Below are 15,143 nucleotides of genomic sequence, written 5' to 3' on the forward strand. Positions count from 1 at the left end.
GCTCCAAGGACTATTTAATCAGGCAGTACAATGCTCCATGTGTGCTCCTTTTGTTCTGGTCATGGGGTAAAATGTCATCCCTCTGCTCCCTTGAATACATATGTACTCTTTGTAAAATACAAAAGCTGCAATATGAGAAATTAAGAAATGCAGGTGCCATATCATCAGGCTGCCAAAGGGAGTTGATCACAGGATTTTTACTTATTGAATGGAGAATAACCATTAGGTGGTGGAAAAAATAGCTATAAAACATGATTTGTGCACATAAATGTCCTTTCTTACAATTTAACATGGGGCGTAAGAATGTAAGAATTTTTACACTCATATTGAAAACACTAGTGGATCTCTTTCTTGGGCACCCAATCTATACATCAGATGAACATTAATTATCAATGTATAATTTATACTTAGCCAGGTTTATAGCTCCAAGTTTCCCCTGACTACTCAAAGTTGACTGCAACACCATAACTCTGCAAGACCCAAGTCCTTCTGGAGTTCTACATCTGAAACCAGTGCAGAGTATATTTGAAAGATGATTACCCAGATCCAGCACCGATCAGTCAATCGTTCTCTTCTGCAGGTTTTAGAAATCAAGGTGACTATTTATTATTGTAACTGGGGACTTTGGACTCCACCTGTTTAATCTGCATGAAAAGTGTCACCACAGCCAATATCTGCAGGTTCTGAATTTGTTACGTATTTTACAAAGTATAAAGATAGAAATATTTTTTTCCCCAATAAGTTTTCCTATTCCCATGGTTTCCAAATGATACTTTAAATGAACAGTAGCTGATTTTGGTAGCTGTTTTACAGAAATACAGCATTTGGAGTCTTGCCCACACAACAGCAAAGTTTTATGGGTATTAAGAAAAGTGGAATTTATATTTCTAAAGAATTGTGTATATGCTTCCTGCAACTACTAATGTCCATTTCTCTGAAGACAACTGTTATATACATTAATTTTAATAATTGGAGTTTCCATACAAACAAGGACACAAGAATATATCCATACTTCACCATATATATCTATCTCTGCAGGAATATAGCACAAGAATGAAGGAATGATATTCAGTAAGTTTAATTTTCAAAGCATTTTACAACTTCCAGCAAAACCATTTTCCATGCTGTTTCTGGCATCTCTTGCAGTGCTGTAGTTTTTCCCTAAATGAACACCCTTTTCCCATCACAGGAGTCCACCCTGCTCCTGCAGAGCTGAGTTTGTCTTTCTCTGCAGGTGCTCTCGAGACACCCTTGGCTCAGATGTGCAATTGTGGGTGCTGGTAGGACCCCCCTGTTTGAGACCTACTGAGCAGGGGAAGATCTCACCTCTCTGACAAAACCCAAAAGTTCAGAAGACTCTTGGAACCACACAGCCAAGTGATTCCACCCACTTCTTGTCTGTTGGCAGCTCAGTTATTTCTCTGAGCCTTGTCAAAGATGCCTCAGAGGAGTCTGGATAGGGTGAATTTCACGGAGTAGACTCAGTTTTTTAGCTGGTTATCAAAGAAAGCTCCAGACACCAAAATTAAATTTAGCACTTATTCATTTGAGCAGGAAGAACGAACACCACCACCTTACAGAAATGGTTCTGAACCTTGTATGCAACACTTCAGAGAAGACAGAAGACACACAGTAAGGAAATGAAACCCACTTTTCTATAGTATTATAAAGTATCGATCTGCATCTCTTTTATTCATTGGATTATCATGTTCCATTAAAAATATCATACTATATGTCAAAGTACAGATTTGATCATGTTTGCATGAGCACATTTGTTAACAGATTCTGGATATAATCATAAATTATTGAAGTATTATAATGACTTGTATCTGGACAAAATAGTAAAAATTCCTTCTAAATAATAATTATGTTATTGTTTTCTCACTTTTGTGTATATAGGTAATTCAAATGCCATCCTTGGGAAACAGGGTGATTTCTAATTCACTGCCAAAAGCTTTTTACTACAACAGGTATTTCTAAGTAAGAAAAAAGTAAAATATGACTGTCATTCAAAATCAGTTTTAAGATAATTCTCTCTCAAATCAGGGCATGGCTAGATTTACATTAATTTTTTCCAAAAAGGGATCTCTAAAGATGCAGGAATCTTCAAGCAGTTAGATCTGATTAAATACGCCATGTACAGAGAAGGAACAGAAAAGATTAAGACAAGGAAAACAATAGAGAAGATTACATTTTCCATGACTTTCCTCTTAGCTTTCTAACTAAATCCTCTCTAATGCAGACAGTAGTGTGTTTTAACTTCCATCTACTACTACTACTCTCTGCAAATTATTTTTATGTCCTGTTACATAAGTACATCTTGAGTGCAATAATGCATTAGAGGGATAATAAATAAACAGCAACATAGTAAAGAATGTTATGCTGCAAAGAGAAGTGCATGGGGACAGCATTCTGTCCAGCTGATTGTTTCCCAAATGTATAGCCCACAAATTCAGAAATATATCATTTAAGTACTTGAGCATCAGATTTTCATTACTGTTCTAATAAAATGAAATAATAGAGTGCTAGTTCACTGTACTAGTTGCAAATTCATCTGCACTTGTAAATTTTGCCAGGCAAGATGAACCTAAAGCTAGGAAATGTAAGCAGAGAATTATTTTAGAGCTCATCTGAAGAAAATATGGGAGAGCCTGAGAAAAGTTTGTGAACCCTTTAGATAAAGTAACTTTTAAATAATTTTGAATACCTCATAATTACAAATCCTCTTCTTCCCTTTGGCTTCTTCAAGGCCATAACAACATCATTTTCTGTGTCAACATAACTATGTAGGGCATTGATCTTAAAATCACCTGCAGGAATTTTGTACTTCTTTAATGAGCTGTGCCCATAAAGAAACTGCTTATTTGTTTAAAGTTCAAAGCATATTTAAAAATGTGTGCATTCAGAGTCTAAATCCATTTGCATTATAGAATAGAATCACATAATCATTTAGGTTGGAAAAGACCTCTAGGATCATTGAGTCCCACTGTTAACACAGCACTACCAACTCCACCATTAAACCATGTCTCTAAGTGCAACATTTACACATCTTTTAAACGTCTCCAGGATGGTGACTCCACCACTCCACTCAGCAGCCTGTTCAAGTGCTTGACAACTGTTTCAGAGAAGAAATTTCTCCTAAATCTAAACCTTCTCTGGCACAACTTGTTTCCTCTTGCCCTGTCATTTGCTACCTCAGAGAAGAGTCCACCCCCCAGCTTGCTACAACCTCCTATTTTAGGTAGTTATAGGGTGATGAGGTCCCTTCTGAACTTCCTTTTCTCCAGGTTAAACAACACCAGCTCCTTCAGCCACTCCTCATAGTGTTCCAGAGCCTTCATCAGCTCTGTTGACATTCTCTGAACTCACTCCAGCAATGTCCTTAGAGATCTCTTTTTGGAAAAAAAGTTAATGTAAATCTAGCCAAGCCCTGATCTGAGAGGGAATTACCTTAATAATGTACTCCTCAATGTCTTTTTGTAGTGAGGGGCCCAAAACTGAACAGAGGATTTGAGATGGGGCCTCACCAGTTTGAGTAGAGGGGGACGATGAGCGCCCTGGTCCTGCTCGCCACAGTGTTGCTGATACAAGTCCAGATTCCATTTGCCTTCTTGGCCCTTTGGGCACACTCTGGCTCATGTTCAGCTGCTGTTGACCAGCACCCCCAGGTCCTTTTCCACCAGGCAGCTTTGCAGCCACTCTGCCCCAGCCTGTGGCGCTGCCTGGGGCTGTTGTGGCCAAAGTGTAGCACTCAGCCTTGTTGAACCTCACACAATTGGCCTCAGCCCATCAATCCTGTCCAGATCCCTCTGCAGAGACTTCCTGCCCTCCAGCAGATCATCACTGCCACTTGACTTTTTGTCATCTCCAAACTCACAGAGGGAGCACTGGATCCCCTTGTCCAGATTACTGATGAAGGTATTAAACAAGACTGGCCCCAGTACTGAGTTCTGGGGAACCCCACTGGGGACCAGCCACCAGCTGGATGTAACTCCATTCCTCTCCACTCTCTGGGCCCAGCTGTCCAGCCAGTTTTATCCCCAGTGAACAGTGCTCCCATCCAGGCCATGATCAGCCAGTTTCTCCAAGACAATGCTGTGGGAAATGCTGTCAAAAGCTTTACTGAAGTCCAGGTAGACAACACCCAGAGCCTTTCCCTCATCCACTGTGTGAGTCACCCGGGTCATAGAAGGAGATCAGGTTGGTCAAGAAGGACCTGCCTTTCACAAACCCATGCTGGCTGGGCGTGATCCCCAGTTGGCCTGCATGTGCTGGCACTGAAGTGTGATGGCACTCAAGATGTGCTCCATAACCTTCCCCAGCACTGAGGTATTGTTTTGCATTGCCATATATCACAGTTTTAAAACAGGCTACAGTAATCTTCCATAGAATATTCTGAATTGGAAGGGACTCACAAGGACCATCAAGTCCAACTCTTAAGTGAATAGCTTATATGAGGATTGAACCCACAACATTGGTGTTATTAGCACAATACTCTAACCAACTTTTGGGAAAAAGAAATTCCCAACCCAAATGTAAAATAAAACAAAAGTATCAATATACTTTGATTTTATCCAAATATTAGCTCATTGATTAATTTAGAAGTCTAAGATAACAAGGAATTGTTGCAGTACTCTTTATTTAATTAATAATGGTCAATTAAATTCAATTCACCACCACCAAGACACTATTATAATAAATGGCTAAATTTATTTACTAATTTAGTCTGGTGTAGTAGATACAACAATTATTTTTATTTGTTAGCCCAAATAAGGGCACTTAAGAAGGCTTATTCCTACTATGAGAAAAGTACGGTCAGGGATGGAGCCACAATGCAGTCCTACAGTTTGTTAAGTGCTGATGGTCAGGAGGCAAGACTTTAGAGTACAGTATTTGTCCTTCAGTCTTAGAAGAAGGATAATTATTGTGCTTTCTGTGTTAAGTCATCTAGAAGCATGGAATATAAAAAAAAAAAAAAAAAAAAAAAAAAAATCCCCAAAAGAGTTTACAAATCTGGATTCCAGCCAGACACAACAGTGAGTGAAGCAAGCAGATGGGAGAATACGGGCTAGGATAAGGAGCAAGTTTCTCCTGCTAAGTAGTAGTCACAGCGTAACACCTGCCTACTGCCATCCTCATATCACTGCAGAAAGCCAAGTGTTAGTAGTAACAAACACTGTCAAGTGCCATGCTTTTGCAAAAAGGAGTGAACTCCAAAAGTGTAAGCACTCATAACAGTCAAAATCACTGCTAGGATCACAATTTCTGGAATCAAAAAATGCCTGTGATTCAGAATTAAAAAATACAAGCAGTTACATTCTTTATAAAAAAATTATGTTGCCTTTTACATCTCCAGCAATTATCCTAGAAAATCATCCACTTTTCAAATGACAAACTAGACTTATAACTACTCAACGATAACATATAAATGTCAAACTAAACTGTGGGATATATGTACATAAAGTAGAAACTGAAGTTCAAAATAAATCATTAAGAATAGAATTCAAGTTGTTTTTAACTTTTTCCTACTAGGACTAAAGTGAGTCTCTTAATATTCACACAGACTTTGTTTTGATAATTAATTATAACATACATATATGCAAATCAATTCAATGGTGTTTAATGCGGCCATATTTACACCTAGAAGAAGTATAAATTACTTTGCTTGTTCTTTTTGGCTGGAATAGACTTGCTATTTCTAAATCACAAAATTGACTTATTTCCCTTAAATTTATAGAAAACAAACAAACCTTGAAAAGGTTCAGTTTTGACCTATTTTTTAACAGTCTGGTTATTGCTGTCTAAGAAACAAGGTGACTTCTTCCTCCCTTGCAAAGACTGAAGACATGTTCTTCAGGGAGACTTCTGTAAAAGACACTGAAAATTTTAGTCTAATTCTTTCTTTGCTGTGGATTTTTTTTTTCTAAAAATAAACTGGCTAGCTTGAGAAGTTTCAAAATTAATGTCTTTTAGACTTTGCAATGGTACAATCCAAAACCAACAACTTTCAATATTTTTTTAATGTACAAAAATAATTTTTTAAAAACCTGACTAACTTTATTTCTTTTGAAGACAATGCAAAATGATGGACTTCAGTAGAAGCCAAGGTACAACAGTGTGCAAATCTGCTTTAGGAAGATCATTGCATAGACAAAATCTGCGGGTGGAAACCTGTACACTTTCTTAGAGAAGGGCATCCTGAGGTTACTGAATACCAAAACTGAAGGAGCACTATCAGGAAAACAATTAAGTACTTCAGAAAATAATATTGTTAATTGAGTAGGTCAGACATTTTCTCATACTAACAGTGCAAGGAAACAGCTGCCAGTGTAGCACTCATTTTTTAAGTGCAAGCAGCAAGGATGAAAGATTTGTTCCACTGACACTTAAAAATGCATACACGGAAATTAAATCACACAATAAATGCAGCACTACATAGGTCCCACTGAAAATTTTCACCTGAAAAGAAGTGAAAAATAATTCATTATTAGCTTATCTGTGTAGGATAATGCAATATTTTCCTCTATTTCCAGCACTTCTTTCTAAAGTGTATCCCACAAGAGATAAAATCCTGTCAAATAAACAATTTGTCATTTTCTTTCATCACTGGGAGAAATCAGTTTCAATCTGAGACCAGCTGAACTAATACCAATTGCACCATTTAGTATTGTAGGAATGCCAATATATAAACCCCGTAAATACATTATTAATTCATTTAAGGCTCCTAGGTTTGTAAATTAAGAGGGTTATTAATCTGGGTTTGGAAGAAGTGTCTTAATAGTGTCAATTAATTTTTAAATGGAATTGCATACTAAGAACTTAGCCTTCAGGTCAAGAGGTGCTCAGAAGCCAATTTAATATAAAGTCAATGGGACAATTGCTGTGAAGGAGAACTGCTCAATCTAATGGAGAACTGCTCAATCTAATAATTGCAGAACTGGTCTCCATCCACAACAATATTGTTTTTGTACAACTTTATGGCAAAGATGATGTGGTCCAATGAACAGTTGCATCATAAAACTCCAGAGAATTGGGTCTGGTTGGCACACAACCACACAGAATTACTGGATTGTTGAGATTGGACACGACCTCTGGAGATCATGTTGGCCAACCCCATTCCCAGAGCAGGGTCAAGTAGAGCAAGCTGCCCAGGGCTGAGCCCCGTTGAATCTTTATGTCTACGAGTCAACCTCTCAGCAGAGCCTATTCTAGTGTTCAATCATCCTCAACTTCTATTATATGCTCAGAAAGTGATCTTGGAACTATGTGATCTTGCCTGCTTTTACCCATATTACATGATATCTGTATTAAAAACTGTTCAGAGCATAAACCCTGACTTATGATGTAAATGCATAGCACAAAGATCATAGTGATGGTAGGAGTCCTATGAGAAATGCAAGTAACAGTATCTGACAAGAAGTTCATTGAATTTAAAATCTAAAGGGAAAACAAAACACATCCCAAACTAATCTATATAACAAAGTATTGAGGAAATAATTTAATTCTTTTAAAAGTTATAATGACAGTAGTTCTTTCCTTCTTCCTCTCCACTCTTAACAACCTCTTTTTAAATAAATCTCAGCACTGGTGTTAGCCTCCTTATTTACCTATGGTATGTTCATTATTCCACTACTTCATTATTAACCTTGGGGTGAAAAAGAATGGAGTGAAGGGCTGCAGCAGCAGAACTGTGGATTAGAGTACCAGTGCCTACATCATTAACTGAAAGGGACAAAAGAGCAAGTGTTACTGGCTTCAGACACAACAACACAGGCACTGGCCATGACAAGAAAGAACAAGACCTACAAATAAAGAATCCTTATGAGAATAAAATACCATGATGATATGGAAGTTATGAGAGCTCCAGTATAATTTAGATAGAAGAAAAATAACACACCTGTCCTTGAATAAAGCCTCTCTGATTAATTAAATAATCTGTAGCAAATTGCAAAAATAATCTAATTGCCCAAGCAGTGTTTCTTCTTCATGTGTTTCTAACTACACAGTGACTGAGAACAATTTTTCCTTTGATTAGAGATAAAAAATTCAACACCTAGCAAACACAGTATTTCTTTCATTTCCAGATATCATATAACAAGACAATGATAAAGTACAGAAACTTTTCCTGTCAGCACAAGAAAATACATTTCCAAAGTCAAAATAAGAATAATTTGACTTCTGAAACTTTTAAAATCTATTTTTATATGCTATGTCTTCAACACTAATGTCTCAACTGAGCGCAGTAAGGGGTAACTTGCACCTGTCTTGCTTCACAAGGGTGAGCATGCTTGCTTCTTCAAATTCAGTGGAGGTGCTTATCTGAGAGTTTTCCCCAAGATAAGCTGGATTTCTGGTCAAGCATCAAATTTTCCTGGAGACTGTGGCCTTGACCTACAATTTACAGGAGAAAAAATCTTGAATTGAAGACTTGATTGAGGGTTCTGTCTTCAAATCATTAGATTTAGGTCATTACATCAGCTGAAGCTTTTTTTTCCCCCTGAAAACGTCATCCAAGAACAGCATCAGTGACCTGACAGTACCATGCAGTCCCATCAGTGAGCTGCTATAGATGGAAGCACCTGTGCAGAAATGTTCTTAGTGAGAATAATGTGCAGCCACCAGCGTGACAGAGCATGGAGCCATATTCTGAGAATAACACCAAAACTGCACAGTAACATAATTCAGCTTCCTTGAAAGCGCTTTTGTTTATCATCCCGAAACCACAGCAAAGCCCATCTTGAGCTTCTAAGCATGCGTGGACCAATTCCAGAAATACATAAACAAAATTGAATAAAACTTGGTGAGTGCCAATGGTGCAAATGCCCTTATGTCACATCATCTGGAGCACACACACTCTGGTTGTGGGGCAGAGACAAGGGCTCTAGGTTTAACCTAGCATTCAAGTTTTTGAGTATTTATATATCACTCTGAAATTAAGCCCTGCTAATTCAAAACTGTTTTTGTCACTAACCTTTGCATGATGATACTTTTACTTAAACATGTCTCCATCACCTGATAATCTTTCAATACAACCAGCTTGTGAAAGCAATCCAGGTGTTTCTGCAGTTGTGAAAAACATTGACATCAGGGAGCCAAGACTAGCTGGATCCTGATCCTCAGCACACCCTGATCAGACAAGGAATGCCCTGTCCATTCAGCTGTCATGAGGCAGCATGAATCAGGAACTCTGTTGAATTTAAAAGTGTGGTAGAACAATGGAAATCAGACATCATCCTCACCAACTGAGTTCATTAAAGCTTCAGGCTTACTAAGGTAAAAACGTTGAGAATTTGGCCAGTTCAGTGCTTCAGCACCACTTGCACTGAAGCGCTAAATTGACTGAGGTGTCTTTCCTACTCATTTTGGCTCATGCACGGCCTCTGAGCAGTGACAAGCATTGGCTGAGTTTCTGCAGGTATTATTTTAGAGTCATTTTCTTCAAACTCCTCATTGCACCGTGCTTTAATATTTATGGAAATGTATCTACAAAACATGTAACCTCTTATAAATTTCCATGGTGATGTCTGTGTGAATCCTTCTAACTTCAGAAGTATTTGTTAATTTTCATGACAAGAAGGCTTTGCAATCACCTTAAGTGCAAGAATTTTGACATGGAAAAGTTATTCCTCTCAAAGAGATGAGAGAGATGTGCAAATAAGGTTCTGAATGGACATGCTGTCACAATTTTACACAGAACATCAACAATACATCCCTAGAATAATATGCTTTCATTTTATCTTTTATAAGTTCATAAAATATTCATATTCTTTCCCAGCCATGCTGTGAGATCAATCTCAGCAGTACTGTTAGTTCATATGAAATGTAAAATGAAACCGATTATAAACACGAAAGAGGAAAGTCTCATTTTGTCTAATCCAAGGGAAATGAAAATAAGGCAAGGAATAAAGAATTCAGAGAAAAGATCCACAATAGTTTGCTAATCGACGATATCATCACATACCAGCAATAACCAAATGTTTATGGATATTTTAATGGTGAGGCAGATCACTGAACATGAAATATTAAAATGGGAAAATTAAGAGATTAGATACAGGATAACTTAAACTAGCAAGTGCACAAACTGGTGCCATGGTGGTGGAGAAGTCATCAATTCAAACCCAGGCTGTTACCCAGCCACTTGATCTGGTTTTTTCAGAATACCAGCCACCACTCAACAGCAGCAATTCACAGTGAGCCTCACACTTCTCTTTCCTTTCACCGTAACAGATACTTGTAGGTTTGCTATCTTTCTACTGTCAGACCAAATTAAAGGATTGTTTTCTGATAGGGTGTTGTGTGCAGTTTTGTTTCTGTCTTATTCTGCCTTCTGCTGTGGATATTTACTGGGATGCAATTTAAACTTGCATTGCTGTAGAAAGAGGCTATCATTTGTTTATTTCAATGGCTCTTTCCAAATTTATTTTGACAGATTGTCTCCAGAACTTTGTCCCTGGGGAAATTTTTGACCTCCAACAGATTTTCTGTATCTCACCTTAATCAACTCATGAGCAGCCAGCAGGAGCAGCATGGGAAGTATACAAACCAAGGTTTGACAGGAAGTATACAACACCAAAGTTTGATAGGAAAAGAGAAAAGTGACTGGGAAAGAACACATTTAGAACAAAAGCCAATACAGAGATGGTCAGGAGACAACAACATGTTTCCTACAATGTTATAAACCTGTTGCAAACTATAGTATTTAGATGCACTTCAGTCTTTGATTTTTCTCCACTCCCAAAGGTTGCATTTATCTTTCAGTACAGCCATGGAGACTTTTTTCTTCACATCCAGAAATGATGAGATTTGCCCTCTGCAACAGCTATTGCCAAAACAGAAATCCTCCAATGGGTTGAGACAGCTGAGTATTACCCATTACTTTCCATTTTAGCCAGATGTATGCTTTACAAAATATTGGAGTTTAAAATTAAGTAGCAGATTGTTTTGAAGCACTGATGGCCAAAACTATGGAATGTTTTGGCCTAAGACAAATAAAAACCCAACTGAACACACACAATAGTTCTTCTTTTGCTCTGTAGTATAATAAAACATGTATTTTTTTTAATCAAAAGTGAGAATTTAGAGGAGTTGGGAAAATAGTTTTTAGATAAACAGCCTGAGGTTTTAGCTTTTCTGAAGCAAGTGTTCTCAAAATCTGAAGCCAGGAAATGGGAAAAACTACGTTAGAAGTAATTCTAGGTTCATACTAGTAAAACTAAGCTCATAGAAGATGTGTCGCTGTAGTAAATGTGGTAACAAATTTCTAGTGGGTTTTTTGGTGAAATTTGCAGATGAGAAGGTTAGGAATTTTAAACTTGTGTCCAAAGAAATAAAGGACTTAGAATTTTCTCAGAATCCTAAGGAGAACATTTAGAACTCCAAGCAGAAGAAATCAGCTAAGACACTCTGGAGCTCCACTGATGGGAAGATTAGGTATTACAAACTTTTTGGGCAACTAAGGGCATAGAGAAAATATTTGTGAATTTGGATTTAATCATCTGAATTCCTGGTCCTAGATGAATACATGTCCTGTGGTGAATCTATATTGTAGTGTTGAGAAGCTTATTTAAGAATAACTGTTGAGTAGCTGACATGCTCAATAGAAAACTAGAGAATAGAGGAATTATGCCCATACTAAAATGGAAAAAATAAGAGATAACAATATCATGTAGTTATCATCCTGTCACACAGGAACCATGTGCTGAAGAAGGAAATTTAATGTCTTCTGAGTTCAAGTCCAATGTTACAAACACAATTACAAGGCAGAGAACTCCATTCCTGCATAAATAATAGAAGGTAATGGATGTATTTTCTTTTTATCCCCTTTGGCATGTGCAATACATCATTTTCTGTTTGAGGAATTCACTTATCTACAAATGGGGCATACTGAAAATAAAAACAGGATTCAGTTACCTTTTTACTGAATCTGTAATGTTACAGTAGGAAGGATTCCTTTCAGCTACCAAATATAATTATTTATGAAGTCTCACACTTCAGCTTACTCATGTGCTCAACTTTACTCCCAAAAGTACAGTGACTTGCTGGTTCTGGTGTTTACAGGCTCAGATTTAAAGGAACAATAAAGGCATTCGTGTTGTTTGGTGAATGTGTTTCATTATGTGCTGTTGTTACTTTTACTCACAGGAAATCCCTTGTGTTAGATACCCTTACATTCACACTCAGGACCAGTTCACATGCCCTCCTGGGATGAACCAATGGAAGGAGCTAACAGAAAGATCTTAGCAAATCACAAAGTCCTTTTCAAGCTCTTCAGGGACCAGACAGAAAATCTGCTCGCTCACCCCCTCAGCCACATGCTGGGACACTTGCTCTGTCAGAGACAAGAATAATCTTGTACAGGGATCCCTCTACCCCTGTAGAAATGAAACAAAATTATCTGAAATGGTGCAGCTGATGCAAAAGGACCTTGTATGAGGTTTCATTTCCTCAGGATATATTTTCAAATAGAAGACCAAAGCAAACTTTGCATTTCTGGCATTACTGCCCTATGCCCAAAGCACATAAGCCAGTGATGATATGATGGCAAAACTTTACCCATACACACTCAACTCAAAACTCTAAAATCTTATGCCTCCTGTAAGAAGATGGTGCAGAGAAACACTGTATCCTTCACCCATCCTTTAGTCACACTTCACTCCTGATCTTAACAGGTATAACCTGCCACTCTACTCACCAAGTTTTCTTTGTCTCTGAACCTGAAAACTGCCATCCTTTCCTGACATGAGGCTCAACTAACACACAGATCTTTGGGAAAACTGTTAGGCCTCCTTCCATCTAATTTCCCACTTCTCTGCCAAACTGCAGATGCCTGTGCCGGGGTCTGTCTGGCTCACCTTGCTGCCCATCTCCAAGAGGCAAAGTTAGTGCCCCTGGAACACCTATTCCACCACCTCTACATGGTGTTATTTTAGATTAATACAACTGCAGTTAGAAATGAAGAGTTCACTCAGCTTGATTTGTCTATTGGACAGCTGAAATCAGAAATGCCCTACCCATTACCTACTGTTGTCATCTGTCTTAAAATGGTAATGAGCATTTAAAAAACCTCTGATCAATAAACTACTAGGGACTCCTAAGAAATAGTAAAATAACACCCACAGGATGCCCGTCCCCCATCTAAGAATATTTCCAATATTTCTTGACATATTTATTAAAAGCTGAATTTTTGGCAGATGTCCTAGTGTTGTACATATATTGTGGTAAACATGGGAGTTACTCAGAAATTTACTTTAATTGTAACACAAATCAACAACCACAATACTATACTGGCAGAATGACTAAAAACTCTAAGTTAAGAAATGGTGATCACTTTAGTAGAGTGGACTTTAGTAGAGAGATGACTCAGCAAAGAAGTGACTGTGGTAAAATTTGTGAAACTGAAGGATAACAGGATGTTATGTCTTGTATTCCTCTTTTCAGCCATTTGCTTCCTACCTCACTTCTGAACTAAAAACCAAGACAAAGTGAAAAGGCAGGGCTACAGAGACACAAACCTCCTGACTCTTTTGTTCTCTTTCCACATGCCTTAGCCTTTTTTTGTCCAGACCAGACACCCTGCTCCCTAATGACAAGACACTGATTATGGTCTTTGGAAAAGGAGACCATTACGTAACCCTTGTCCCACCGGCGAAAACATCTTAGTACCTTCCAGTCAAGGTACCTTCTCAGCTCCCCTTTCATCTTCAGCTGTCCGTACTTATGCATCTCATGTTTCCAGATATGTGGGGTCTTGGTTTTGTTTATCCTTTGAGCTCACTTTTGTGAAGCCACTCACACACAGAGTTTTGCACCTCTGACCAGGTGCCCCTAGTAAAACAGGTGAAATTACTTGCAGAATACAGATGTCAGTAATTCCTCAATGCTTTCTTCCCTTCTGCATGTGTCTGCTCCACCTCTGGAACACAAGTAATTCTAAAGGAAAATGAAGTGAAGAACCCTGGTTTCCCACAGACACATACTGAGGCTGATAATGAGCTGTAATGGAAACTTTTCTCATTACCAAGACATTTATATGGTCTCTCAACCATGTGAATCACTGTTTAATAAGAGGCAAGTTCATGTTACAGCCTTTGGGACATTTACAGGACCTCTCAGCCCTACCCAGCTGCCTGTTTTCATGAAATAACTTAATTATATTTGAGATAGATTTGGGTGAAACTGCCCAACAGCTTCAAAAGTTATTGGAGAAGTAAAAGCAACACAGCCAAGCATGATCGCATAACGGCCTGTTTCCATAGAAACCAAGAGGAAAAACAGCCATACAATTTGTGAAAAATTTCATTGCAGAGTCACTTTAATTGAAATTTTAAAAATATCTGACCATCTTTAAATTGCATGCCATAACACAAAATACATTTTTCCTGCCTTATCCCATTCAGTACCCTGTCTGCAGACCCCTGCCTTCATGTATCCTGCTCCCCTATATCCTGCAGGCACAAACACTACGCACTTTACTTAAAGTCAGGATGTTGTTCTGTCTGTATTTTGTCAACCTTCACTTCGGATGGAAACTATTTTTTTAGGCAAGGCAAGTTTCCCACAAAGACATGCCAACTGCTACAGTCCATTGCTGGCACACATGTGAGGCATATGACAGAACTAATTAAAGGGAGAGCGCACAGGAGGAGCGAGCTACAGTATCACCTGCTAAAAGCTGAACAGTGAATCCCACTGCTGGGGCTCTAGGGAAGCTCTGCAGGTTGGAGTGTGGGTATTTGGCCACAAAGGCCAAGTAGCAGAAGGCAACCTGTGCGAGGGTGGTGAACACCTGTTGGGTGACAGTCAGTAAATTTCATGGAGAGAACTGCCACCCCTCTGTCCTACCCTCTTCAGATGTAGCACCCACCTGAGCCATCAGCTGCGGCCACAGCAACCTGGGTTAACAACAATGCCCATGTCCAACTCAATAAACTGACTGAGACCTCCGAGTGGAGTGAAACCACTCTGCAAACGCCCGACACACCGAGATCCTCGAAGCAAACAGGTGTCGCTTGGTTTTGCAGCCACATCCCGAAGCCCAGCTGCCTTTGGTCCTTCCCGGCCGCGAGCAGAGCTCCTGGACCGCAGTACCTTTGTCCGCTCCGGCTCGGGCAGCTCCCCCAGCCCCCGCGGGCCAGCGACGCGGT

Source organism: Corvus brachyrhynchos, unplaced genomic scaffold (assembly GCF_000691975.1).
Source record: "Corvus brachyrhynchos isolate BGI_N302 unplaced genomic scaffold, ASM69197v1 scaffold239, whole genome shotgun sequence".
NCBI lineage: Eukaryota > Metazoa > Chordata > Aves > Passeriformes > Corvidae > Corvus > Corvus brachyrhynchos.